The sequence below is a fragment of the Panthera uncia genome (genome assembly GCF_023721935.1).
Source record: "Panthera uncia isolate 11264 chromosome B3 unlocalized genomic scaffold, Puncia_PCG_1.0 HiC_scaffold_1, whole genome shotgun sequence".
Lineage (NCBI taxonomy): Eukaryota > Metazoa > Chordata > Mammalia > Carnivora > Felidae > Panthera > Panthera uncia.
In genome coordinates, this window is record NW_026057582.1 from 44540468 (window position 1) to 44567448 (window position 26981).

The 26981-nt window shown below is 41.7% G+C and overlaps 1 long non-coding RNA gene across 2 annotated transcripts in view; it reads left to right on the top strand.

The window, feature by feature from the left end:
• The first annotated feature begins 361 nt into the window (after nucleotides 1–361).
• LOC125909499 (uncharacterized) overlaps nucleotides 362–26981 on the top strand; it is a 146781-nt gene continuing 120161 nt past the window's right edge. Inside the window, exons 1-2 of one of the 2 annotated variants that reach the window (XR_007453710.1) lie at nucleotides 362–902; nucleotides 3733–3771. This is a non-coding gene — a long non-coding RNA (uncharacterized LOC125909499). Of the gene's footprint in view, nucleotides 903–1807; nucleotides 2007–3732; nucleotides 3772–26981 lie in introns of those variants that run through there. The other variant, XR_007453711.1, reaches the window with a different exon arrangement.

Sequence of the window (26981 nt, forward strand, 5' to 3'; positions counted from 1 at the left end):
AAATCCAAGATCAAGGCGCTGGCAGATTTGGTGTCTGGTGAGGAGTGCTTTCTGGTTCATAGATGGCTGACTTCTTGCTGTGTTTTCACATAGTAGAAGGGGTGAAGGAACTCTCTGGAGTCTTTTTTATAAAGGCATTAATCCCTTCCTGAGGGCTCTGCTTTCATGACCTAACTACCTTCCAGAGAGCCCCACCTCCTAAGACCATCACCTTGGGGGTTAGCATTCCAACAAATGAATTTGGAGGGACATGAACATTCAGATCGTAGCAGGGAGTATGAGGCAGACGCAGGGAGGCCTGGCCAGGACTCAGAGGGGAGACGATGGCGCTGTGGACCAGATGGCAGTGAGAAGAGGCTAGGTTCTAGATGTGTTTTGAAAGCCAGGCCAACGGGATTTGCTGCCCGTAGCGAGGCCTCTGGGAAATGTATGCGGGCGGGAGAGTGCCATAATAGAGGTCCACCATTTACATTCCCATCCAGTGCTCTTTTGCACATTCACACTCAAGGTAGGAAGAAGATGACCTTTAGATTTTTAGGATTCTTGTCCTCAGCAAGAGTGTCTGAGGACTGCCTTCGGGGCTGTTTCAAGATGTGTGACCAGTTTGGTTTAATGGGAGAGTACCCCTTCTGTGGCCAGTCTCCATGGCTGAGAGTGGATTGCCCGACTGCCCATCTTCCTGGTCCTGATGCTCAGTAGACATGCGTGGCCCCGTGGCCATTCAAAGGAAGTGACCTCATAAGCGTGCCTTTCAAGCCACACAGGATGGGTCCTTGTGCGACATTCAGCCGTCTCTCTGGTTTACACCAAATTCAACAACTTGTGGCCTGCAGATACTCAGTATAAATAGCTGGAAAAGCCTGACCTTGACAACCTCATTTCTCATTCCTTTCTTGTTACAGGTAATAGAGCTGAAAATGTGGTTTTAATTATAGCACTAATGAAAACTGAAAATCCAGACAGACACTTGACGAACTCTGCTGTGCTTTATATTACATTTGTGCTAACTACAAAGTGCCCAGCTGGGTGTAACATTATCCCCCTTTCCTCGAGCATCCGCCTGACTGAAGCTGTATAATTGATGTATACTTTGGCAGGAGGTCAGCTTAAAGGGTTTTTTTTTTTTTTTTTAAGATTTTTTTTTTTTTTGAAAACATCTTTAACGGTATTCGGGGGGAAAGAATACGTTTATTACCTGGGCTGGGAGAACATTTCTCTGCATTGCCCGACACTCCCCACCCCCATTGCAAACTTCTTCTGGAGCATTCCACACATGTTCAGGAAATTCTGGGGCCACAAGTGACCTTAGAGAATTACCTTAACCTAGAGCCCTGTACCTTTGTCTTTGGCCACTGATGCTGCCACGGCAAAGCAATACCTTACCATACAAACCTGTTCAGCCCTCTGTTCTTTTCAGTCAGAAGGGCATATTCAGTGTCTATGAAAGGGAGAGTGATGGTGGCCATATCCACATCTGTGTAGGCACATCTGTCCTCACCTGCTAGCCCATGGCTGCCACGTGGCCTCTAAGGGCGTTACTTAGAGGTAGGGTTTTCAAATAAAATATGGGACACCCAGTTAAATTTGAATTTCAGGTAAATAGTAAATAATTAAAAATTAAAAAGTCTTAAAAATATTCTTAATTTTTAATTATTCATTTTTTATCTGAAATTCAAATTTTAGCTGGGTGTTCTATAGTTTTATTTGTGAATTTGGTAATCCTACTTATAGGGTTTCTGAGACTGGACAAGGTTTCTGCAAGGACTTCTAAAGAATCCTCACCTATGATGTAAAGGAAATATAAATCCTCATTTGGAGACAATGTAAAGTTAGCTTTGCTGTAGCTCTCCAAAGACTTCTCTTCACATACCATCTGAATTGTGACCTCATTCTCTCATCCTGCTCCTTACATCACACAGAATGCCAAGGTTCTAGAATGAATTCATGAAATTCATGGCATTGCCTACCTCAAAGATATTGAAAGTTTCTACAGAGACCCACTGATGGTAAAGGCATCTTATCTTTACTGACTTGGTTGGTGACTCTGGTTAAGCTACATAAAATTTTTTCTGTTTAATTTATAGTATTTTTGTTTTTATTTGAATTCTTGAATAGGTAATCTATTTATTTTACATGTACAGATTTCAACAAAATATGAAAGGTATATAGGAAGAAGTTTCCCTTTCCCTTCCAATGTCCAGCCATCCAGTGCCCTTCCCCATGAGCAATGACTACTATTGATTTCTTTTTTATTCTTCCAGTCATATTTATGCACATATATATAAATAGGCATATGTTTCCCTCCTTTTCTATATAATTGTTAGCATACTGTACCCACTATACTTATTATACTAAAAGCATCTTTTTTCCTTTACTAGCTCTTAGAGATCTAGTCATATCACAATATAAAGAAGTCTCATTCATTTTTTATGGCTGCATAATATTACATTGCATAAGTGTATTATATTATTTAATCAGCCTCTCTTTGATGGATACGTACATGGGTTCCAAATGTTTGTTGTGACAAACAATGTGGGACATGCATCATTTTGTGTGTATGTGAATATATCTTTAGCTAAATTTCTAGATGTGGAGTCATTGGGCCAAAGAGTACATGCATTTATAATTTTCCAAATTGCTCTATTAGCTTCCTATTGCTGCTGTAACAAATTACCACAAGTGTGGTGGCTTAAAACAACACAAAATTATTATCTTATAGTTTTGTAGGCCAGAAGTCTTAAGATCGTGGTGCTGATAGGGGCTGTGTTCCTTCTGGAGGCACGATAGCAGAATCTATCTCCTTGCCCTTTCTGGCTTCTAGAGACTGCTTGCATTCCTTGGCTCGTGGCCTCCTCCTCCATCTTTTTTTTTTTTTTTTTAAGTTTTTACTCATTTATTTTTGAGAGAGAGAGAGAGCAGGGAAGGGGCAGAGAGAGAGGGAGAGAGAGAGAATCCATAGCAGGCTCTATATTGTCAGTGTGGAGCTCGATGAGGGGCTGGAACCAATGAACGTTGAGATCATATCCTGAGCCAAAGTCACTTCACTGACTAAGCAACCAAGGCACCCCTTCCCTCCTCCATGTTTAAGGCCAGAAGTGTGGTATCTTCAAATCTCCTTTTCTCTGACCCTTGCTTTCATCATCACATCGTCTCTGACTCTGACTCTCCAGCCCCTCTTTTATAAGGATTCTTGTGTTTATATTGGGCCCACCTGGATAACTCAGGATAATCTGTCCATTTCAAGATCCATAACCTTAATCATACCTACAAAGTCCCTTTTTCCATGTAAGGTGACATAGTCACAGGTTCTGGGTTAGCATGTGGGCATCTTTGTGGGGTCATGATTCAGACTACTTAGTACTTACAGAATTTGTACCAGTTTAAATGTCCACCACAGCCTCACTCACAATGTGCATTCAAAATTTTTGAAACTTTATCAGTTTGGTAGGTTAAATACATTTTAAATTGCCTTTTTCTTATTGTGGGGGGGGGGGGGAACTATCTAAGAGCCATTTCTTCTTTTCTTTTTGAACTGTCCAAACCATTACTTACCAGGTTGTCAGTTGGGAAATGTTTCTACTAGAGTAGGTGATGTTTCTGAGAAGCAAATTGCAAATTTTTTCTTACCAGTTGGTCATTTGTATTTCAACTTTGCTTATGAAAGCTTCTTGCCATGCCATGCAAAAGCTATTATTTTTATGTAAATTTATCGAATTTCTTTATGGCTTCTAGGTCTTATGACATGGTTACAAAGATCTTCTCCACTTCAAGGTAATGAAAGAAACATAATTTCTTCTTAAATTTGAATAAGTAAAAAACAACACAGGCCACTACTTGGTCTTTGTCAAAAAAGTAGACCGTAAAGATCAATAAGAGAAAAATAGAAGTCACTTAAAACCTACATTCTATTGTTTATTGTCTGCAAGGGTGGCCTACAGATTACAGTGTTTGCAGGTAGGGGCTGGGCAGTGGTGCTGGAGCTGGTTGGCGTGGGTTTCTGAGGGAGGTTGAGCCTATTGTGAGCGTCTCTATCCAATACTGCATTTAGTAACATCAAGTTGGTAGTTTTATATTTTTTTCTATTTTTATTTTTTTTCAAGTTCATCCATTTATTAGAGAGAGAGAGAGAGAGAGAAAACATGACTGTGGGGGGGTGTGGTGGGCAGAGAAAGAGAGAGAGAGAGGAGAAGAGAGAGAGAGAGAGAGAGAGAGAGAGAGAGAGAGAAAATCCCAAGCAGTCTCCATGCTGTCAGTTCTTAAGCCCGACCAGGGGCTCGATCCCACAACCGAGAGATCATGAGCCCCATCAAGTTGGTAGTTTTAAACTGATCACGTTGAGGAGTGCCTGGGTGGCTCAGTTGGTTAAGCACCCGACTCCTCATTTTGGCTCAGGTCATGATCTTATGGTGGTGAGATGGAGCCCCTGTGTTGGATGCTCATGGCAGAGCCTCCTTGGGCCCTCCCCAACTCACACTCTCTCTTAAAAGAAAACAAAACTGATCATGTTGAGAGTATTTATACCATGGAAATTGACAATTTCAACTGCCAAAAATCAGATCTTTCCCCCCGAAGAACAAGTTATTTAACATTTACCAGTATACCACTAGAGACCTTGTCTCTAGGCTTTCTAGCCTTTAAAAAAATCCAAGAAATGATTTTACTTGGATTTTTTTTTTTAATTTGGTAGTATCTGATGTGAAGGAGGGCTCATAGGAAGTGTATGTGGGTAGCTTTAGATTATGGTGCCTCTGTACACACACACACACACACACATGCACACACTTTCTAAAACATATTGTATATATATATTTTTTTGTCTCCTTAATGGGATATTATTGCCATCTTTCGATCTCAGTAAACATTTATCCAAATCATTATTTTAATGGTTGCATAGTATGCCACAGAATGATTTACTGCATTTGACTAATCCCTGGTTCTGAGACATTTGTAAAACTTCTGTTTGTCTTCGTTGCTAGCTCCAGCTGGTATGATATTAGGCTGCTCAGCTCTCAAGGATGTTGGGATTATCAGGGAGAAAACTTTCAAGAAGTGCTTTCAGATATATGAGGCCTTTACAGTGTTGGCATCACTATTCTAATTATCCGCAGCTAGGCAGGCCTTTTGGGAAATGTCCTGGTTTCTTTTGGTATAATTACTCAGATTCCTTAGAAACATAAATTCTGGAGATGTTTACGTGGTAACAGCAGCTCAGGAAGAAAGAATGTGGGCACTAGAGTTGTGGATTCCAAGAGACAGAAGCCCTGCCATGAGACAGACAGGGAAGGTGACAATTAGGCCATAGATAAAAATAAAGGGGATAAATCCCATCAACTCCCTGAGAGATTTCAGACAGGCCAGCAGGACTGGAGGACACAGAATGGAGGGTAATTAGAGAAGATATTTTTGGGCTAAGACAGAGTAAGAGTGGTGTTTCCTTGTTAGCATAGGCTTTTAAAAAGTGAAACACCATAATTATTTCTCAAGGATAAGAATATCATTAATACTGTGTTAGGTGTTTTGGAGAACTTAAATGTAAGAAAGGAATGGGTGGACTGGTTTTAATCAGGGAAAAATTAGAATTTTCGTAAGTTCACAAGCAGCTTTGAACAACCACTTTGCAAAACATTGGTTTGATTTTGCTATGTCTGGAATCACTGGCTACTGAGCATGCTTTTGATGATGGGATACAGGATTGCCACACTTGAGTCAGTTCAGAGTTCTTCTGTGACGTTATTTGAACAACATAATTGCTTTGAGTGGGATTCCCATCCACAAAAGGGAGGTAGGTGCTTTGAATTTTTTCAACAAGTACAAGAAAGAGTATTACTAATAGTGGAATTTTAATTAGTGCCTATACCAAAGCTTTGAAAATAATCTTTTGGTGTTTCCTTGAGCCCCAGGGCACACAGGTACTACGTAGTCAAAATACTATATATACTGTGTGGTTTTTGATTTTTAAAACATATTGCTGCCACTGGAAGGCAGTGTTGCCTAGTCACTGTGTTCAGCCAAGCCAATGGGCAGATCTGAAGACTTGGTCCGAATTTGCAGGGAATCCAAATGAGCCCAAAGAAGTGCTTTTATCTTTGCCTCTTTTCTGAATCTGGCCGAGATCCTGGGCTGCCCATAGACGTGCCATCCCTGTTGGACGTTTCCTGGCATCAGGTGTGCTGGCATTAATTATGTGAGATCCACCTGTATGTATTAAAGTGATGAGACTTGATTCCCTTTGGTCTCAACATTTCTCAAATGTACAGCAGGACCATCAGCCCTTGCAATCTCATAGCAAATGGTGGGATTTCCCTACAATCGGATAAGAGCAACCTAATCAATGACTTAAACAGGTAGCCTTTCAGAAATCTTGCTTTGACTATTAACTTTCATTAGACCAAATTATTTCATGATTATCCTAGATAATTTTTTTTCTATCACCTAATGCACCTAGTAAAATTCTAGGTCAACCATGAGTTCTCAAAGGAGATTGGTTCAACAATGAAATACTCTTTCTGTATTTTTTTTCTTCTTATCAACAGATATTCAGGTAATGTTTTGATTTAGGAGCACTCTTCAGGATTTAAGTTAGGGAATATTCTGTTGACATTCTAATTGTAGACATCTCTTTAGACTATTAATAATGATCCCTTATCTTTGTGCAGTGCTTTAAAAATGTAAAGTCTTTGTATATGCTTTCTCCTTGGATTCTCAGAACAGTCTGGTAAACTTGGTAAAGGAGGAATCATGATTTCCGTTTTGATGTTTAGGAAATAAAGTCAGATTGAGTCATGCTCCCAGAGTCACCTAAGCACCTTCTAGTTCTGAATTGTGCTTTTGCCTTCCTTATACATGCTGCCTATAAACAAAGGCCCCTTCATCTTACAGGCCATGATAGTAAGGCTGGAATTGGAGCCTTTTATCCACGGTGTTTTTTTGTCCTATCTTTCCTCCCTTGGTTCATAGAGAAACATACCTCTTTTTGGTTATGTCAATAAATGGTCAGCACAGCATGATTTTTCATGGACTTAGGGTGAATAAGAGCCTCTATACATTAAAGGCCTTTTTGCTTCTTAGGAGGCTTTATTCTAAAGAGTGTTTCTGTAGAAACATTTTTTACTTGAAAGACTATGGATCACTTTTCAAACGCGGAATTGTCTTATCTGAAATACATTCCTACCTGTGCTGAAAGACACAGGTATAATCAATGCCTTGATCATATGGACAATCTTTATCAAAAGTGCCTTAGATCCTGAAGAGCCTGAGGGGATGAGGCACACACACACACACACACACACACACACACACACACAGAGAGAGAGAGAGAGAGAGAGAGAGAGAGAGGGAGAGGGAGGGAGGGAGAGAGAGAAGTGCCTTACTAGTATCTGAGCCCCCCTCATGGACCAGGCAAAAAGGAAGTTTTCAGCAAACTGCCTCTGAATCCCTCTAATCCTTTCCATGGTTTCAGCATCAGATAATTAACATATTTCTAGATGCAGGCCACTTTAGTTCTACTGAAGGCTTTATGTTCTGCAATGTCTTAGGTTTAGTCTCATTTTGAAAATTGAAAGCTAGAATGTACTAGGCAGTAAATTAGTTAATGAGGATTCTTTTATTATAGTGGCTATCAAAATGGATTGAGAATTAAATTCGCCTGCCTCACTGCCCTGCAGCAAAATTCATCAATGAGGAATAGTCCTTTAGAGGCTGATTGGAAAAATCCAGGTCAGATTTACCAGTGGTATTCAGACACAGTCTAGAAGTACCATAAGGTAGGATCCTTGTATTCCTGAATAATTCAGTTCTGTTTAAGGTGTGTTTTTGAGGAGTCTAGAAAGATCATAGTTGGTGCTCTTCCTTTTATGTTAACGTTGTGCATGATAGTGGAGTCTCCCACATTGTGTCCATACCATTTAATAATATATTGCAAACATATAACTTTTAATTTAAAATATAAATTTTTGGGGGCGCCTGGGTGGCTCAGTCGGTGAAGCGTCTGACTTTGGCTCAGGTCATGATCTCGCGGTTCATGAGTTCGAGCCCCACATCGGGCTCTGTGCTGACAGCTCGGAGCCTGGAGCCTGCTTCAGATTCTGTGTCTCCCTCTCTCTCTGCCCCTCCCATGCTCATGCTCTGTCTCTCTCTGTCTCAAAAATAAAAACATTAAAAAAATTTTTTTTAATTTTAAAAAATACAAATTTTTTAAAATTTTTGAACATTTTTACTGAAATAATTGTAGATTCACATGCGGTCATAAGAAATAGCAGAAAGAGCCAGCATACACTTAGCTCAGTTTCCCCCAGGGGTAACATTTTGTAAAACCCTAGTGTATGTCATAGTCAGAATATTGACATTGATACAATCCACTGATCTTGTTCAGATTTCTTAAGTTTTACTTTGTACGCGTTCCCATGCACGTGTGTGTATACAGCTTAGTCCTGTACAGTTTTCTCACTTATATAGGTTGACATATCCACCACCACAATCAAGACGCTGAATGCTTCCATCACCACCAGGATCTCTTGTCTTGCTCTTTATTATTAGCCACTCCCCTCCCAATTCCCTAGCTCCTGGCAACCATTAATTGGTCCCCTATTTTTAAAATTCTATCATTTCAAAAATGTTATGTACATGGCATCATATAGTGTGTAACCTTTTATCACTGCTGTCCCTGCCTCTGCCCCTCAGTGTTATTCCCTGGAGAAGAATTTCCTTGGAGATTCATCCAAGTTGTTTGTATCAATAGTTTCTTCCTTTCTATTGCCAATCATATTCCATGGTATTGACGAGCCACAATTTGTTTAACAGTTCACTTGTTGAAGGACATCTGTGCTATTTCCAGTTTTGGATTATTATGAATAAAGAAAGCATCTGTGAACATTTGTATATGGATTTTGTGTAAACATTGTTTTTCATATCTCTGGAATAAATGCCCAACACATAAACCATTTTTAAGAGTAACAGGAGTAGAATTTTCATGCTGCCTTCTAGGAGGTATATTCTTCTAAAAGATGATCCATTTCAGCTTGTATAGTGACTCTGGAGCTGTAAACAGGTCTTGTAGATATGTATATTATTTTTGTCTTGTCCCAGTGAATAGAGTTTTGATGCATGAAAATAATTTGTATTTCAATTCATTATATGGGGAGTTGGGGCTTAAATCTTTTGAAAAAAGGTGTATAGGCAGTTATCACTTCCTGCTTTGCCTTCCCACCTCTAAACTCTCCAGTCATTTAAGTATCTCTGTTGTTGCCATGTAATCATGTGTTTACACACCAGACTCCCCACCCTGGTGGTCTCTCAATTCCTTGAGAGCTGGGCTCCTGTCTTAATCATCTCAGTAACAGATATTCTCAAGGTAGATATTTAATCAATATTTCTTAAAGAATGCATATCTTTTTTGCATAGGACAGTTTATAAGTCATCATAATATGTTTAAGTTTCATAAAGCCAATTTGATAAAAAGAATGTACCTTAATATCTTATGATCTTATACAGTGAAGAAACTCCTGATCATGACCATGCTTTGGAGAATATTGGAGAGTGGTTTAATGTTTGTTAGGATAAAAGGAATTTACCAAGGACAAAAGTGATATAATCCAGTATTTCACATGAATGAGCAAATAGATTAAGAATACAACTCTTCCCTGGGTAATGTCAAAAAATGACATAATCTAACATTAAGCCCAGACCTGAATTTTGTAGTGGGATTAGTGTGTGTGTGACATTTTAAAACACTCTACATTTTGACAGTTGGAAGATATTTAATGTTATTTTAATTCAGTTTTATATGAGGTGTGATTTCAGCAACACTCTTTGGAGACTGAGACTATAGCCATCATGGCAGAAAAAGTATCAGAAGTCTAGGATAATTTTATTTTACCATTTGAGTTTGATATTTTCTTTTAAACTTCATGATAAATATTGCATTTCTGATATTAACACCATAGCCTTTGTATATTACATTGCTTTGGTCCTCACTCAAGATGGTAATGGCCAATGGTCCTAGAGCCCAGAGTCTAGATTTATTTATAGAAATAAATTTAATATTAAAATATCTATATCATAAGAAAAATATTAACACAGATCAGTGAAATGTACAAATAATTATTCAATTATATTAAAACAATAAATATGAATTTTCTCATAACTCTTATGGGGATTCCTTTTTTTCCAAATTAAAATATTTTTTTTTTTTTAATTTGAGAGAGAGTGTGAACGGGGGAGAGGGGCAGAGTGGCAGAGGGAAAGAAAGAGAATCTTAAGTAGGCTCCGTGCTCAGCCCAGAGCCCTATGCAGGGCTTGATCCCGTGACCCTGGGATCATAACCTGAGCTGAAAGCAAGAGTCGGATGCTCAACAGACTGAGCCACCCAGGCACCTCTCTTATGGGGATGTCTAAAAGCAACAACAGTTAATAACTGTCTTATGATCTCTCCTTTTGCTACTGCTACTAGGCATACATACTTATTTGTAAAGCTGCCAAATGACAGAACGATTACAAAAATGAGGTTTTGGGGTGCCTGGCTGGCTCAGGCAGAAGAATGTGAGACTTTTGGTCTTGAGGTCATGAGTTTGAGCACCACGTTGGGTGTTTGGATTACTTAAAAAAAAAGTAGGGGCACCTAGGTGGCTCAGGCGGTTAAGCGTCCAACTTCGGCTCAGGTCATGATCTCACGGTTTGTGGGTTTGAGCCCCCTGTCGGGCTCTGTGCTGACAGCTCAGAGCCGGGAGCCTGCTTGAGATTCTGTGTCTCCCTTTCTCTCTGCCCCTCCCCTGCTCACGGTCTGTCTCTCTCTCTCAAAAATAAAAAAAACATTAAAAAAAATAAATAAAAATTAGTTTTCGAATAATATAAAAATTTAATTATCTGAAATCGTCCATACACATCTACGTGATCTGATATGAAATGTTCTTTTCTATTAAATTTGACAAAGTTTATATCAAGGAGATTATAGATCTTCTTGTGTGAAAATTAGAGAAAAAAGATAAACTCTGTCATTCTTGACATTTTCCTTATTATATTTTGGAGAGTTTAGTAGTAGGCTAATATGTAATATTGTTTTAGAAGCAGCAGCAATTTATAGTTTGGTTGAAGCAAGTTCTTGTAATAATGACAGGCACGGTTCAGCACTAATCCGTGGGGATCTACGCAACATGGCAAACAATACACTTTCCAAGACGTGTTTGAATTATGAATCCAAAGGTGGGCGGTCTCTAAGTTCTGTGCAGAATAGCTTTGGTGTGAGTTGATGGAGCATTTTGTACCTGGGATTCAGAACTTTTATGAAGGCCAATACCCTGAAACTCATTCAAGCAATAAATTCACTTGTCTTTGAGTTTACAAGGCAATAAACAGTGAAGGCCTTTGACCTTAACATTTACTGAATACATTTGCAGCAGTTGTGTTTATTGACAACTATTTATAGGGAAGCGTTGGGTACTGAATTTGTTGAGGGGAGGGGAAGAGCAATTTTGCAGGTCTTTTTTTTTTTAAATAAAACTTATGAATTTAATTTTTGGCTATTAGATTTTCAGTTTTGGAGTTGAGATTTGATTCTTTCTGTGTACAAATCATGCTTTGGGAATTTCTTTCCTTATGATAAAACTTAAAGAAGACTTAGGAGAGAGGACTAATACCAGAGTAATTGCTTGCCCGTTCAATTCAATGGGTATCCCACACTTTGAAAGGAGGACAGAAGAAAATGCTAAAGATATTTTTATTAAAAAAATTTTTCCCCATAGGTTCATTGTATGTTATGGAGTAAGTAACTTCTTTTCTGTATAAAGGAACAGTTATATGGAACAATTGTACTGTGTCTCCCAAAGATGTTGCGGGGAATTTACTAATCCCAAGTCATATGATGCATTCTGTTTCATGAGTTAAAACCATGAGAGTAATAGAGGAATCCTTACCACTGAAATAATGACTCTGTCACAGGGCAGGCTGCGGTTCTTTATTCCTGAGTTGGGAGCAGTTACCATTGTTCCACATTGCAGGTGGGGAACTTGGGTGTAAGGCAATCAAGAGTTTTGCTTTAGAGGGTGAGTCCGTGGTGTTGGCTGAATCAGAAAAGATGCTGCAAGCACCTGGGGCTTGGGGCAAGAAGGTCACTGTTATGCCAGGAGGTCCCTCTGAGTTCAGTGTTCAATGCAGATTCTTACCACAGTTACTTCTTTTTTTTTTTTTTTTTTAATTTTTTAAATGTTTATTTATTTTTGAGAGATAGAGAGTACGAGTAGGGGAAGGGCAGAGGGAGAGGGAGACCCAGAAGCCAAAGCAGGCTCCAGGCTCCAAGCTGTCAGCACAGAGCCCGACGTGGGGCTCGAACCCACAAACTGTGAGATCATGACCTGAGCCAAAGTCAGATGCTTAACCGACTGAGCCAGCCAGGTGCCCTAAGACCACAGTTACTTCTTACCGTGAGGAAGCATGAGTCTATAATGGCCCAGAAAATCAGGGAGTCCCTTCTGACCATGCTATTTGAATGTGTTTGAAACAGGGAGAAATCCCTTGCTGATTTTGGTGGGGCTCATGCCTTGGAGAACAAGATGTGCTGATCATTATCTTAACATCTGGTGATGGTGGGAGTACTTGAGGGGGCAGTTAACAGAATCCATCCCTTCTAGATTCCACGGTAACACTGACACCACACTCGCAGAAGAATTCTGCAATAACAGCATTTGGAAGCCTTGCAGTTAACTTAAAAAAAAAAACAACAAAAAAACCCCACCTCAGTTCAGAAATTCTTAGCAAGCTTTCTTCTCACTGAAGGAGCAAATGGCAAAGTAAACAAAAGAAGTATGTGTTCTTTGGGTCATGTTGTTAATTTTTATTAGACAGTGTATCTGTGGACCCACTCCATTGAGGCCCAGACTGTATTTTTGTCCACTGGCTTGAATGTGGGCTTGCTTATGTGTCTGTTTTAACAGGTTGTGAAAGAAAACTATGTTTCATCTGCTTGTTGAGGGGAGTGGGGTGGGGTCTATTTGGATTGGTTTAGCTAAGTAACTCTGGTGTTATGGTATCAGGGGTTAATGGTTCTAGTTAGCTCTGTCTAGGGAAAAAGACATGTTTCGATTGCACAGGCTACCCTCTGACAAATGTGGTCATTGTCCTGGGGAGTGGAGGAACGGTGTGAGTGACTCAGGACAATTCATTCATTAAGACCAGAAAGGTGATTCCCAGAGCAGGTGCTACTGTTAGAATTCCGTTGGTGAGGTTGCAGACCAATAACTGGAATCACTTGTTACGTCATTAGAACACAGAGTTTTTCATTACCCTTTTCATAATTATCCCATATTTGATTTGGTAAGTGTTTAATTACACCAACTATATGGTCATACTCAGAATAACATTTCAATACGAGTATGTCCCATTCCACGGCAAGTCACGGTGTTGTGCAATAATATTAGTTGGGCAAAGCCAGTAGCTGCTTTCCAAGGTTATCATGTGTAATTCCTTTTTCCAGTTCAAGAACATATCTTGTTTTAAACAACTTTTTGAAAGGCAGCCAAAGAAAAGGTTGGCTCAGATATGCCCTTACCAGCCCTGTTTATGGGATACAGTGTTCCACGTCTTGGAGGAAGATGATAAAGCCAAGCTGGCTTTGGGAGGTGTGCAGGAGTACATGTTCTTGTGTTTAAATTCCATGTGTAAGAGCAAAGCCCCAAGGGAAGAATAAGAGGACTGTTGATTACCATCTTATATTCAGTTACAGTTACCAAGGTAAGAGTGAAGTTCTAATAGTTGTTAGTGAGAAGTGTACATTAGTAAGAGCTATCTAACAGAAGACTAAGTGGCATTACTTTTGATGGATTGAAGTTGGGGTGAGAGCGTGAAAAATGGCATGAAGAAGATTTGGAGGACTTCTGTTTTCTTTTCTGTTCGCTCTTATCAAATACACAGGCAAGCCATAAACTTTTCTTTGAAAGCCAGTTTCTCCAGGGGGCAGAATTGTTTTTATGATTCAACCGATCACCTATTGACTTCAGGGAACTCACTTCGAAAAACGGGAAGCTGAGCTCCCTGAAAAAACTAGGAACTCCCTGAAACAACTAGAAACTTCCCAGAAAGCGGTGCCCTCAGCCTTGTGTTGGAAACAAACAGAAAACAAATCTGAAGGCTGCGGAAACCTGTTTGTTAAGCAGCGAGGGGAAATGCCCTCAGCCAGACAGTCTAAACACAGGAATGCTGGGCAGGAGATCAGATCCACAATCGGAAGGGGAGAAGAGGCTGATAAGGCTGCAAAGAAAGCAGCGTCAGTCACCAAAATTGGTTTCAGAGGTAAAGGGAGGAGGGCCAGGATGTTTGTGATACGATCACATTGTGCCGCTAAATCCTGGCACGCACCATAGGAGCTGTGACTAAGAGGCACCATTTCAGTAACCCAGCACGTGTAACTCTGGAGCCTACCGAGTTGTGCTGAGCTGTGAAATGAGATACATCTCGTTTACTGTGAAGTAGTCATCCTCGCTGTCAACAGGGTGCCTCGGTTCTCTAGTCAGTTAGAGTTAAAACTAGGGTTATGGACGATCCATATCTTGATCTCAAGAGTCAAGACCCACGAGGCTCATTTCCAGGTGTTCATGGTGAGATTTTTTTTTTGTGAAATGGGGACTTTCTGGGGCCTTACTTACCCTTTCATCCAACATAGGTGTACTTCAGTTAGCTTCAAGATAAGACATTTTCATGCTTCTCTTTCTCCTTTTGGTTTCTTGGGAATGTAATCTTTCTGGGGAAGGTGGCAGCTTTGAACATTTCCTGTGCATTTCTGAGTATCTAGGATCTCAGCTTATGGCCCCACAATGACAAGGGGTGAAAACTGGAGAGTCCCCAGATGTGCCTGAGGCAGTCTTGTGTGAGCAGACCTCATCACACTGCGTGGTTGGACGTTTGGAACTCGCTTTGGCATTTCTGATTCTGCCCACTGAGGGCAGAGAAATGAAAAACCACCTGCTGGGGATTCAAACGAAGCTAAAATGTATTTTAAGGTGTTCCGAAGCTTGTTTTCGGACACTCTAAGCACAGTGTTGCTGACAGGGAAGTGTTCAGGTGTCCATATGTGGAAGCCTAACATCGCTGCTGAGTGGGAATTGTCAGTAAGTGGAAATCAGTGGCAGAATACCTTAGCCTTTCTTCTTGTTCAACATTAATCTCGGGACTACGTTTATAGGCTGATTCCAGATGTGCTTGACTCTAAGGCTGAAGTTTCGGAGGTGACAGGTGGTGTGTTTACTTCAGCATAAAGAAGGTCAAATTGTATTATAGATCTCAGAGCAAATGTCTGCCTATCCCCGGGGAGTGCCTGACGGATCATTTGGCTGCAATCTGGCCCAGGAGCTGGAAAAGAGCGTGCTCACCCCTGGGAGGAGTGAAGAGATGTTGTTCTCAAGGGCTCCGATAGAGGGTGCAGCTTGAAAGGAAAGTGCTAAGTAAGGGAAGTGAAATATGAGCTTTTAACTTGGTATCCCCTGGGGTCATTCCTCTCCGTGCCCCACTCTAAGCTGCTGGCTGGCTCTTGGTGGTGTTATTCTGCAGCCATGGTATTTGGTGAGCTCTGTTTTTAGGAACACTTAATTGGTTTGACCTGCCCCACTGCTTCTTACATGAAGGGGAGCATTCCAGGAATAGAGCCCGAGACTCCTGCCTCTCAAACTTGAGAAATGTACAGACCTCTTTTAAAGGGACAACATTGTCTTCATGTATTCCTGGTGTTAGCTTACATCCTTTTTACTATTGTACTGTATCTATGCGTCAAGTTGGACATATATTCCTAATGCTTACAAAACAAATGCTATTCAAAATAACAACATCCATCAAATAGAGTAGATGATGTCATTTTGCTCAGTCCAAATCCCTGATTCATAGCAGAAGCACAAACCTGAGATCCAGTCCTGTGTTTAATTTGTATTTTTAACTTCGGTGATGCTAGTTCAGAGATTTTCTGTACATGCAAGTGAAATTGTAGGAAAAAGATTAGTCCGTCCAAGGCATTGTTTGTGAGTTTAGGAAAGTCAGATCTCATATTAACCTAAGATTTGCTGAAAATAAAATTTTCAAATGCCAGTTTGAATGAGGCATCAGTTAATTGTGTGAAGGTATCTTCTGAAATAGAAGGTGAGATTAGCATCGCAATGCATTGAAATCTGCATCAAATGGGTGTATGGTTCAAAGATGGTTGGGATTGGGATTAGAAATATTCTTTTTGGATTATTTGCTATTTTATGCAGGTAAAACTGCAAATAACTGGTGCAGATAATGATATACAAAGACAGGGGCCACCCAATGCATTAGCACACATTGTAAATGGAATACAAACTGTTAGGACAATGGTTCTTTTGAGCACTGTATGCCCATATGTGCCTTGTGATGACTCAGTTTCGCCACAATGTTCTTAAATGTGAAGTACTATGAGACTGTCCTGTGTGGATCACATACTGCGGAAAGGCAGAAGCAGGCTTGGTCATCCCAGAGAAGGACTCACGTGTGCGGCACCAGCAAGGTGATTCTGAATTTGCTTATATTACCTATTTGAGATTATTAACAGGTGACAAAAATAACCTAAAAAATTCCAACCAAAAGATGGCAACAGCCCACAAGTCGAAGAGATGAATGGCTAGAAAAAATGTGGTATATTCGTACTACAGAATATTATTCAGCCTTGAAGAAGAAGGAAGTTCTGACACTGCTGCAGCATGGACAGTCCTTGGAGACATTATGCTCGCTGACATCAGCTAGTGACAAAAAGACAAATGTTATATGATTCCACTATAGGAAGTACGTAGAGTGGTCAGATTCATACAGACGCAAAGCAGAAAGATGGCTGCCAGGGGCAGCAGACTGGGGAATTCTTATTTAACGGGTTTGCAGTTTCAGCTTGGGAAGATGAAAAAGTTCCTAGGAGATGGATGGCGGCGATGGTTGCACAACAATAGGCATGTACTTAATGCCACCCAGCTGTGCACTTAAACGCGGTTAAAGTGGTAAATTTTATGTTACATATATTTTTTCCACAATAAGAAACTTGAATGCAGCAAGTTCGGTCAGCCAGGAACACCGCAGTCTTTGGTATGTAGTGTCCAACATGAGTTGGGGCACTGGAGCGCGTTCGCCATCTTTGGTGAACTATAGAGAAGACAGGCTAATGTACCACGGTTTCATGAAGCCAATTGTATCAATTTAAAAGGTTTTCATTTATTCTAGGCTTATGTTTATGCCACTCCTTTTTTTTTTTGAGGAAGGGATGCTTAAAAATCTTCCTCTTGCCAAATGAAAAGAGTTAGCAGTTGGTAACGATTGTTATTCTTTAGTGCACCTACTTGGCAAAATAAGTCGTTGGGAATACCATGTTTCTACCCCCAATTAAAAGTTTCTTTTAAAAGCCGAACAGTAAAATCTGAAAGTCTTAGAACTGCTACTTTTTAAAACTGGCATGTGGTCCTGTTATTCCTTCCCATTTTGATGGCTATACTTACTCAAGGTGCATTGAACAAGAGAAAAATTATAGCTGAGCATTCTAGAGCCAGATTCCACCATCTCCCTCAGTGGCCTTTGCAAAACATAAGGACCTATACAGATGTATGCTGTTGTTAACTCTCTTTCCATATTTATTGAACACCTATGGTAGGCCTGGGGAAACAAAGATGAATAAGGTTTGGTCCCTGCCCTGGAGGAGCCCGTGGCTCAGCAGGGGAGGCAGTGACATAACCAACTATAACATAGCCTGATAAATTCTGTCACAAGAAATGGACAGTGTGCTATGGGAGCACAAAGGAGGGGGTAGTAAACGGTAACATTATCCCAATGTTTTACAACTTTTATAGTAAGGAAATATATTGTGCAAGGCTTGAAGTCAAACCCTTCTGGCTGAGGCATGGGCCCATTTCCCCTCATGTTGACCCCAGGTTAGAAAACAAATCATCCCACCAGGACGTGGGCAGCAGTGGATTGTGAATTCAGGGTGAGGATCTATGACGGAAGGCAAGTTTGGGGGACATGGCGTTTATCAAGGCTTGAGCATGTCACAGGGAAGAGTTGGGGGCTCATGAGTTGGGCGGATCAGACAGGGACCGGGGTGGGCCAGACCCCAGAGAACAGAAGGAGGCAGGTGGGCTACAAGTCAAGCCCACACAAGGGCCCCAAGTGACAAGGGAACAGGAGGACAGCTGTGGTGCAATATTAAGAACTGAGTTGATGACTCTAATGAAGGGAATGGTTCCATTGACAGTGCAGTTGAACGACACGGGTTTGAACTACACAGGTCCGCTTATACAGTATTTTTTACAGTACAGTACTGTAAATGTGTTTTCTCTTCCTTATGATTTTCTTAATAACATTTCTTTTCTTTAAGTTTATTATGAGAATACGGTATATAATACATATAACACAACTGTATAAAATACATATATCATATAGTTAACCGACTGTTTCTGTTATCAGTAAGGCTTCCGGTCAACAAGAGGCTATTAGTAGTTAAGTTCTTGGGGAATCAAAAGCCATACATGAATTTTTAACTCTGTGGGGAGATCAGTGCCCCAACCTCCGAGTTGTTCAAGGGTCGACTGTATTTATTGAAGGCTTGCTGTCTTCTAGGCGCTGTGCTAACACCTATTCTTTTATTTAATCTTCACAAGGATGCTTGGGATATTAATACCATTGTTATCCCCATTTTACAGATGAGATAACTGAGATCTAGAAAGGTTACTAACTTGCTTCAAATCACACAAGTAGGACACGCTAGAGGCAGAGTCAGGGCTTGACCCCGGGCCTGCAGGGCATCCTCTCCAATCCAACCTCTCACACAAGTGCCAGCACTCACCCACCTTCCAACTGAGTGTCTCCAGCTGGATATTCCACCAGCACCTCAAGATTTTAATGTATGAAAGTAAAATTCATGCCTCTTCTGTCTGTTCCAGTTAGCATCCTGTTCCTCTTTTCTTAGGCCTCTCTCGGAACCTCAGCTTGTTCTTTTTTCTTCCCACTTCTTGCTTGCCACATCAAGAAGGTTGCCTGGTTTTGCTGGCATTCGTCTCCCACTTTCCATTCCTGGTGCCACGGCTGCTATCCAGTGTCACCTGCTAATTTGTCCTGGGCTGCTAGTCTCCACCATCTCCAGTTAATAAGAACGCTGCTGCTAGATAAAGCTGCTTCTTCTTTTTTTTTTTTTTTTAAGTTTATTTATTTACTTTGAGAGAGAGAGAGAGAGAGAGAGAGAACACAAGTGCGCACAAGCAAAAGAGGGGCAGAGACAGGGAGAGAGAATCCCAAGAAGGCTCCCCACTCTTAGAGGAACCTGATGTGGGACTCGAACTCATGAACCATGTGAGATTATGACCTAAGCCTAAATCAAGAGTTGGACACTTAACTGACTGAGCCACCCAGGCACCCCAGATAGAGCTTCTCTTAAAGCCCAGCTCTGATTATATCACTCTCTGCTCAAAGTTTAATAGATGAGTAATGACAGTGGGTTACTTCCTATGGACTCAAGAGAATGTCCAGCCTCCTTACTCATTTAAGGCCTCCAATGATAGTCTTCAGGCAGACTTTCCAATGTTAAATTACATGAAGTTATCTTCATATCCATTGTTTCCCCTCACATCCTTTTATTCTAAGCCGCCTCTTCCCAATGCCATACCCTTTGCTTCTGTGTCTTTATTTATGTGTTACTGTTGCCTGCATTGTGCTCTCTGTCACCTCTACCTGCTGACATCCTAACTGTTTTCCCAGGTGCCACTTCTTCCCTGAGACTCCCCTGTCACCCTGTTGGAAGTGACCTGTCTCTCCTTGGGATGCTGGTGGCATTTTATACAGTGTAAGGGAGTAGTCCCATGCCGCCCTACCTTGTCCCTTAGATTTCGACTTCTGGAAGTCAGGCATCTTGTCTTATTCATATTTCAGTTCTCCTCAGGGCCTAGTCCAGGAACTCAAATATTCACTGAGGACAAGAATGGGGTTGGAAGAGGTTGGCAGATGAAGGATGAGAGAGCTGAGAGAAAACTGGATTCTAGGCACATAACCAATACTTTAGATGTCTCCTGAATTTCTCTGAAGAAGTAACTCCAACTTCATCCATATTTTTGTCTTAGGCTTCTCTGCTGCTATCGTGTCACATTGTCTTTGTCTTTCCCCTTCCCCTTCTCCTTCTTCTTCAGATTATTTTCTTTTCACTCTCTTTTGCTCTGCCAGAAACTTCCACCTTTTAGGATTAAATCAACTCTCTTCAGTCACCTCAGAAATTCATTTGTACTTATTTCAAGGATTTGTGTTTTACATATTCTAAAAATATTCTTATAGCCTCTGTCATTTACATTTTGGGAAGTTTAAATTTGTGGTTATTTGCCCTTGTCCTCTATTCCCCAGTCACCTGTTTACCAAGGGCAGGGCCTTAGTTATCTGTTTGCTGAGGGCAGGGCCATTGTGTGGCACAACATCAGGGCCCCACCATCAGTACCCTGTAGGAATGGCATTTTCTGTAGTTAGCAGTGCTCAGTCCCTTCAACAGTATGGGGCAGCCCGATTGTGGACTCACAAAGGTCAAGTGCACGTTTGGCTGGCTTCTGATCATTTTGTAAGTTGTCATGGGCTCATCTGGACCCTGGCTATCTCCAGATGTATTGAATGAGAAGCCAACTGTGTGCTGGTTTCTTCAGTCGCTCATAGAGTTTCAGGAAAGCAGGCTCCTGTTTGGACATCCAGCCCTTGTCTGTTCTGTTATTGCACATACAGAGACTCCACAGACTATCGATGTGAGAGCTGGGGCCTGAGAAACCACTTGCAGGTGCTAAATGTCACGTTTGGGTATTGAGATTGGCACCAAGAGGAGAAAATACTTGGAATCCAACAGGATTGCCAATTATGAGAAGTTAGTTGTGGTCTTTTGTGTCAAAATTATGTGCTTGTTTAAGCCTTGGGTACTATGGCGATTGGTCCTGTGGAAACACAAAGACAAATAATGCTTTATGGTAGTCTACCACCTGTGCCTGTCAAGTTTCCTAATTGCCCCTTCCTAAACCTACTTCTTGCGGAATAAATGTACCGGGTAGTGTAATGAGATGTTTCCCCTTCAAGTGTTAGGACTGCTTACTCCCCCACTTGGGATGCCAGGCCCTCTGAATGCCACAGCAACTAGGGACAGGGGCTTTCCTTCAGGGGAGTCATAGTGTGCAATTTTCTTGGAACTCATTGTGAGTTGAAGGGAAAAATGACCCAGAGGAGGACAAGCAAGAAGAGACAGCCCATTAGCAGCGAAACCATATGACAAAGTAAAAAGCAACTTCAGAGCTGTCAGCACAACAGCTGGGGGAACATGCCAAGAAGCCAGATGCTGCTGCTGAAAGACTGTTTTCCACAAAGCTTGGGCCTGTGATGTTCATCTCAGCCCCATGTGTGGCCCTGGGCACGGGGCTTTATTGCTGGATAAAATAACAAAGGCAAGGAGAGGGGGGAATTGCATGCATGCCTGGGGGCTGACTTACAAAGTTAAGGCAGACACTAAGAAGTGGAAATCCTGTTCATATAACCTACCAACATTATTAGGAATTAGAACTCTGTGCTTACCTCTCCAGAAGGGGTTTATTTGGAAGGCTACCTAACACGTGGCTTATTTTAATTTGAAGCTGGATATTAGGTTGGTGTCAGACTAGCTCATTCTATCAGACTTTCTAGCTTCTTTTTTGTGGGCCCCAGCATATTCATATATGTGAAGTCTTCTGCTATTGATCTTTGTTCCAGATAAGTGGAATTTCTTCTCATTTTACAGATGAATGGACTGAAAAGAATCTCAACCGACTTAAAGGAATGTGGAGTGGTTTGCTTAAAGTTATTCCATTTGACATCTCCAGGAATAGAGCTTCCTGAGTGCTGAAGTCTGGTCTTCAGTGCCTTACCCCTGGACTGTACCCACCCTGCTTTCTTCTTCTACGTGTCTACTCTTCGGGTTTACCTGTTTCTATCACCTGTTCTCTCCTCTTCCCCCTCCACCCTGGACTACAGATGCAGGAAACCAATATATTTCCTTTCAGACTCAAAAGACTACTAGGGGAGTCATTTCTTGATTTCCTGGGAAAGCAAAGCATTTTCTTTTTTTTAAAGATGATTTGTCAGGGCACCTGGGTGGCTCAGTTGGTTGAGCGTCCAACTCTTGATTTCAGCTCAAGTTGTGATCTTACTTACAGTCATGAGATCGAGCCCTGTATCAGACTCCATGCTGAGTGTGGAGTTTGCTTAAGATTCTCTCTCCCCCTCTCTCTCTCCCCCTCCCCCCAGCTCACACACGTGTGCAGTCTCTCTCTCTTAAAAAAAAAAAGATGATTTGTACCGGGAAAAATTTCTGGAAACAAGCTGGATAATTAGCAAAAATCTTGAGGTGTGAGGAAATGATTCTTTATGCATCAGGCAAATAGAACAGTCTGAAGATAAATTGTAGAAATCAAGCTTTGTGCATTTCTTAAAGTCTTTGGGGGGTGAGAGAACTTTCCCATCATATTTCTTGGGTGTCCAGTCTTGGTTTATTCATTTCCCCACTGAAAGAGAACAGATGTAGAACAAATGTAAAGTACTGAGTCATCTAAAGCTCAGATACCTTGTAGCTGGTATTGTAGTGTGGTTCTGCCTGGACATATTTTTATGGGGTTGGGGGAAGTTTGAAGATCTTGGGGTTTGCTGGCCAGGCCATTGAGACCTGGGGGATGAATTTCAAACAGGCATAAAAAGGAGGTGTTTTCCTCATTGTTTTTTTCTCTGTTTTCTGAGCTTTTCTTATGTTTTTGAGCAATTAAGAAGTTCTCATTACCTTAGTTTGGGCTTTCTCCAGAAAGCAAAGCTGGAGAGAAGGGCTTGTGTGCAATCCGAAGGGAATGAGAGAGAGAGAGACAGACAGAGAGAGACAGAGAGAGAGAATGAGAAAGGAGGGTTGGGAATAGTGACCTGGAAAGAGGGAAAGCCAAGACAAGGTTCATCACTGAGCTGGTCACCACCTTGGGCAAGTGGGACTCAGTTCACTGGGAATCGTGTGAGGAGTCATAGAGAATGCACCTCAGGATTCTCTGCCTAAGCGACAGAAGAGGGCAACACTTTGTCCACTGGTTCCCATGCTCCATAGGTCAAGGTTTGTCCCATGGGCTTACCTTCCTTGAACTTCCAGGTTTATGAAATGTGAATGACAAGATGTCCCGTGCTGCCATGTAAGAGGAGCCTCCCAGACAAAACATGAGAGATTGTGGGTGCAGCTGAGGCCAAGTTGCTGCTGGCTGTACCTGTGTGCAGCTGATTGCTACAGCAATGGCTTGAGAGGATCTGTAGGGGAACCAGAGGTATCTGAAGGTCATGGGTCCATCTAGCTGTGGCCCTGGCATGATAGGGCGGCCTTGAGATATAGGGCCAAGCACAGTTCTTGGGCAGGTATTAGGTCCTCTACAAGATTGTGTTGAATTCCATCTGTGTCATTGATTTTTCTCTGAAGTTTTCTTTTGGACTACAGCTATAGGATGCCCTGTTTTTCCACCATTGGCCTTAGACACAGGATGAAACGAGAACATGACTTGGTGTTCAGTAATCATTTTCTGCATTGCCTGATGAATGAGTCAGGGCCCCAGTAGAAACCAATGGCATACTCAAGAGAGCAAGCCAAGAAAAGGGTTTAATGATAAAGGTTTGGGTACAGTCAAGGAAAACCAGGAATATTGGAAAGCCTTACCACCATTAGACTGCAGGAGCGAGAGGAGGGCACAGTTACTGAGCCCTGAGAATGGTAGTTGTGGCTGGACTGGAAGATTGCAGGAGAGGAGCTGTGGCCTTCAGGAGAAAGACATGTCCAATCCATAGAGACCCAGCAGGGAAGGAGCTGGGGGAATAAATACCCTGATCTCACTCTCCTCTTGCCCTCTGATCTCTTGACGGTGCCTTCCATTGGTGGACCTCAACTAGAAGGCAGAGGGATGGGAGCCCAAGACGAAGTCCATGTGGATCAGCCTTCCTGGGCACAGAGCAGAGTGGAGAAGGGTAGGGGGTAGATCTGGAGGGGCAAGTGGAAGACATCCAGCTAAGCTGGTGTTCAGTGTATACTGGCAGTTTATGGTCCGGCTCTGACTTATTGGGTTTTGGGTGCTATTCACACCCACTTGGAACTGGCTTGCTTTAGTACAAATAAAGATTCTTTAGACCTAAAAAATGACTGGCTCAGTACAGATCTAACTGGGGGGATGTGGCTCAGAGTGTGGCTAGATGGATCACAGTGGGATTTTAATATATTCAGTTACTTGGAAAACATTTTTTAACAATGAGATTAGAGAGACATTTATTTACTATGTAAAAATTGTGTTGGCCCATGGACAAAGAATAGAAGGGGGAAGATGAGATTAAAAGCAAGTTCATGGTTTGTGGTGAAAGTGGGGGAAATTTTCTCTCTTCTAATTTCCTTTGTTGCTATTTTAGTGCCTTTTTTGCAATAAATGAAAAATAAAGAAAAGCCACTAGTCACTTCGATGAGCTTGTTTAGGCTTCTGGACAACCATGCTGGCTATACCAAACATCTTGGACGAGGAAGGCTTTAAACATGAAAATTTCTTGCCTGAGTCTTGGAAACTTAAACTAGAATCCATGTGAGGTTCATTTTAATAGAGCCCTCTAGGTTTTTAAGCATTTTTTCCCATAATTACTTCTGTTTTCTTTATAAGCAGTTTTATGGGGAGTGGAGGGGAGGTATTTTCCTTTACCCCTTCAAGTGGCTTCATGCCCAGTTCCCAGGTCACTGCGGATGCACAGAGCGAGATCCAGTCTCTTACACAACTTGGGATAAGTGGGACATCCAGGGTTCTGAGGCCTGTCCATTCTTTTGGGAGTCACAGGGAGAAACGGTGTGATTATTGGGTGCAGTGCAAGGGGGTGTGGGGAGCCAGGCTTTACAGAGCACTGTGGAGAGGGGCGCCTGGGTAGCTCAGTTGGTTAAGTGTCTAACTCTTGATTTTGGCTCAGGTCATGATCTCATGGTTCATGAGTTTGAGCCCTGCATTGGGCTCTGCACTGACAGTGGGAAGCCTGCTGGGGATTCTCTGGCTCACTGTCTGTCTTTCATTCTCTCAAAAATAAATAAATAAACATTTAAAAATAACAGCAGCAGCTTCCCCATCTCACCTCTCTCTGATGGGGGGACTGCACTGCTTGCCAGCCAAAGCTGGTGTCGCTAATGTTTACCAGTGAACACAGACTGAATGCCAGACACTGCTTCTGGCACATGACCCCAAGAGCTGGAGACAGGCAATACTTCTCTTTCTAATTTTTTTTTTTTACATTTATTTATTTTTGAGATACAGAGTGAGACAGAGCGTGAGTGGGGGAGGAGCAGAGAGAGAAGGAGACACAGAATCTGAAGCAGGCTCCAGGCTCTGAGCAAGTGTTCAGCACAGAGTCCGACATGGGGCTTGAACCCACGAACCCTGATATCATAACCTGAGCTGAAGCTGGACGCTCAACTGACTGAGCCACACAGGCGCCCCAATACTTCTCTTTCTAACTGCAAGTGCAAACCTGACTCCAGTATCTTTGGACTGTCATGAGAATTTACCCTGAGAAAAATGTTTTAGTTGAAAGGTATTGTTTCTGATCTCATGGACTATGACCGGTTGACAGGTTATCTGAGCTGAACTGGATCAGGGGCCTGGCTTCCAGATGTGAACTGGTAGTTTGGTTTTCCATTCTCCTATCACCCCTATCTGCCCAACAAGGATGAAAAAGAAAGAAAAATGTGTGTGTGTGTGTGTGTGTGTGTGTGTGTGTGTGTGTTGAGGAGAAAGAAGTAGCTGGCTGGTTCCTGGCATGTATCTGATGGCTTCAGGTTGGGACTGCATCATTTAAAAAGAATTTTGTTTGAATGAAATAGAGATAATACTATTCTATCTGTGGCAAGATAGTTGCCTGTCTTAATTCATTGCAAGGAGCCACTGTGGACTTATGGCAGAATTTACCAGCAGCTGATCATGGCCTCTAGATTTGTAGCAAAATTAAAAACTTAAAAAGACAAGCTGGTAAGGTTTCTGTGCCTCAATGTGGTTGCTTGGTATTCTTCTTCTTGGTAAGAAATTTATTTTGAGTTGTCTGAGATGTCTTGAATGTCAACTTTGTGTTTGAGATGGAGTTTCATAAGACAAAGGATGGGACTATCATCTGTGAGAAGAGTGAAGGGAAATTGAATCAGGAGGGCTGGGCTTAAGACCTACTTTTTCATGGGTTCTGGAGACACATTCACAGTCTGTGGACAAGTCCCTTCTGCTTCCGTGCTGATTTCCTGCCCTTTGTAAAACTGGAATTTTGTCTGTGTGCCTGCACTTCAAGGAGCAGAGGATGTGTCACAGCAGAGATCTTACCAGCTTTGGGGCTGGACAGCTTGGGCTCACAGCTTTACCTGGAAGCCCTCCAGCCCACTAAAGGCAAGATAGTGGACTTTTCTGTGCTTCCTTTTCTTAATGTACAAAAGAGAATACTAATTGCTTACCCTGTGGGATTCTTGTGGTGCTTAAATGAAACAACATGTCTAGTTATCTTACGGTAAGGTTGTTCTTATTTAAATTATCTATCTTAAACTAGATCTTTTCATGCCTCACTCTTGTCTGACTTCCTGAGCCCTCAAATACCAAAAAAAAAAAAAAAAAAAAAAAAAAAAAAAAAAAAAAAAAAAAAAAAGAAAAGAAAAAAAAGTGCAATATGGGAGAGAAGGCGCTATACCCCAAACAGAGAGTGTGTGGCTGATGATTAGGAAATCCACATGACTCAACATCCCGAGGGGTGGGAGATGGACAGTGTTAGCCATGTGTGCAAAACGTCCCTCAGCCAGCACAGACAGACAGAGCTCCGAGCTGTTTTTAAGGAGCAACTTAAACCTGCATGTCAGAGGTGGAAGTCCCGATTTTCCAGAGGGTTTCAATCCACCTCCAGGCCGGAGCCACTGGACAAGTGATTTTCAGACCCTGCCTGTTCTCAGGCCCCGAGTCTCTGAC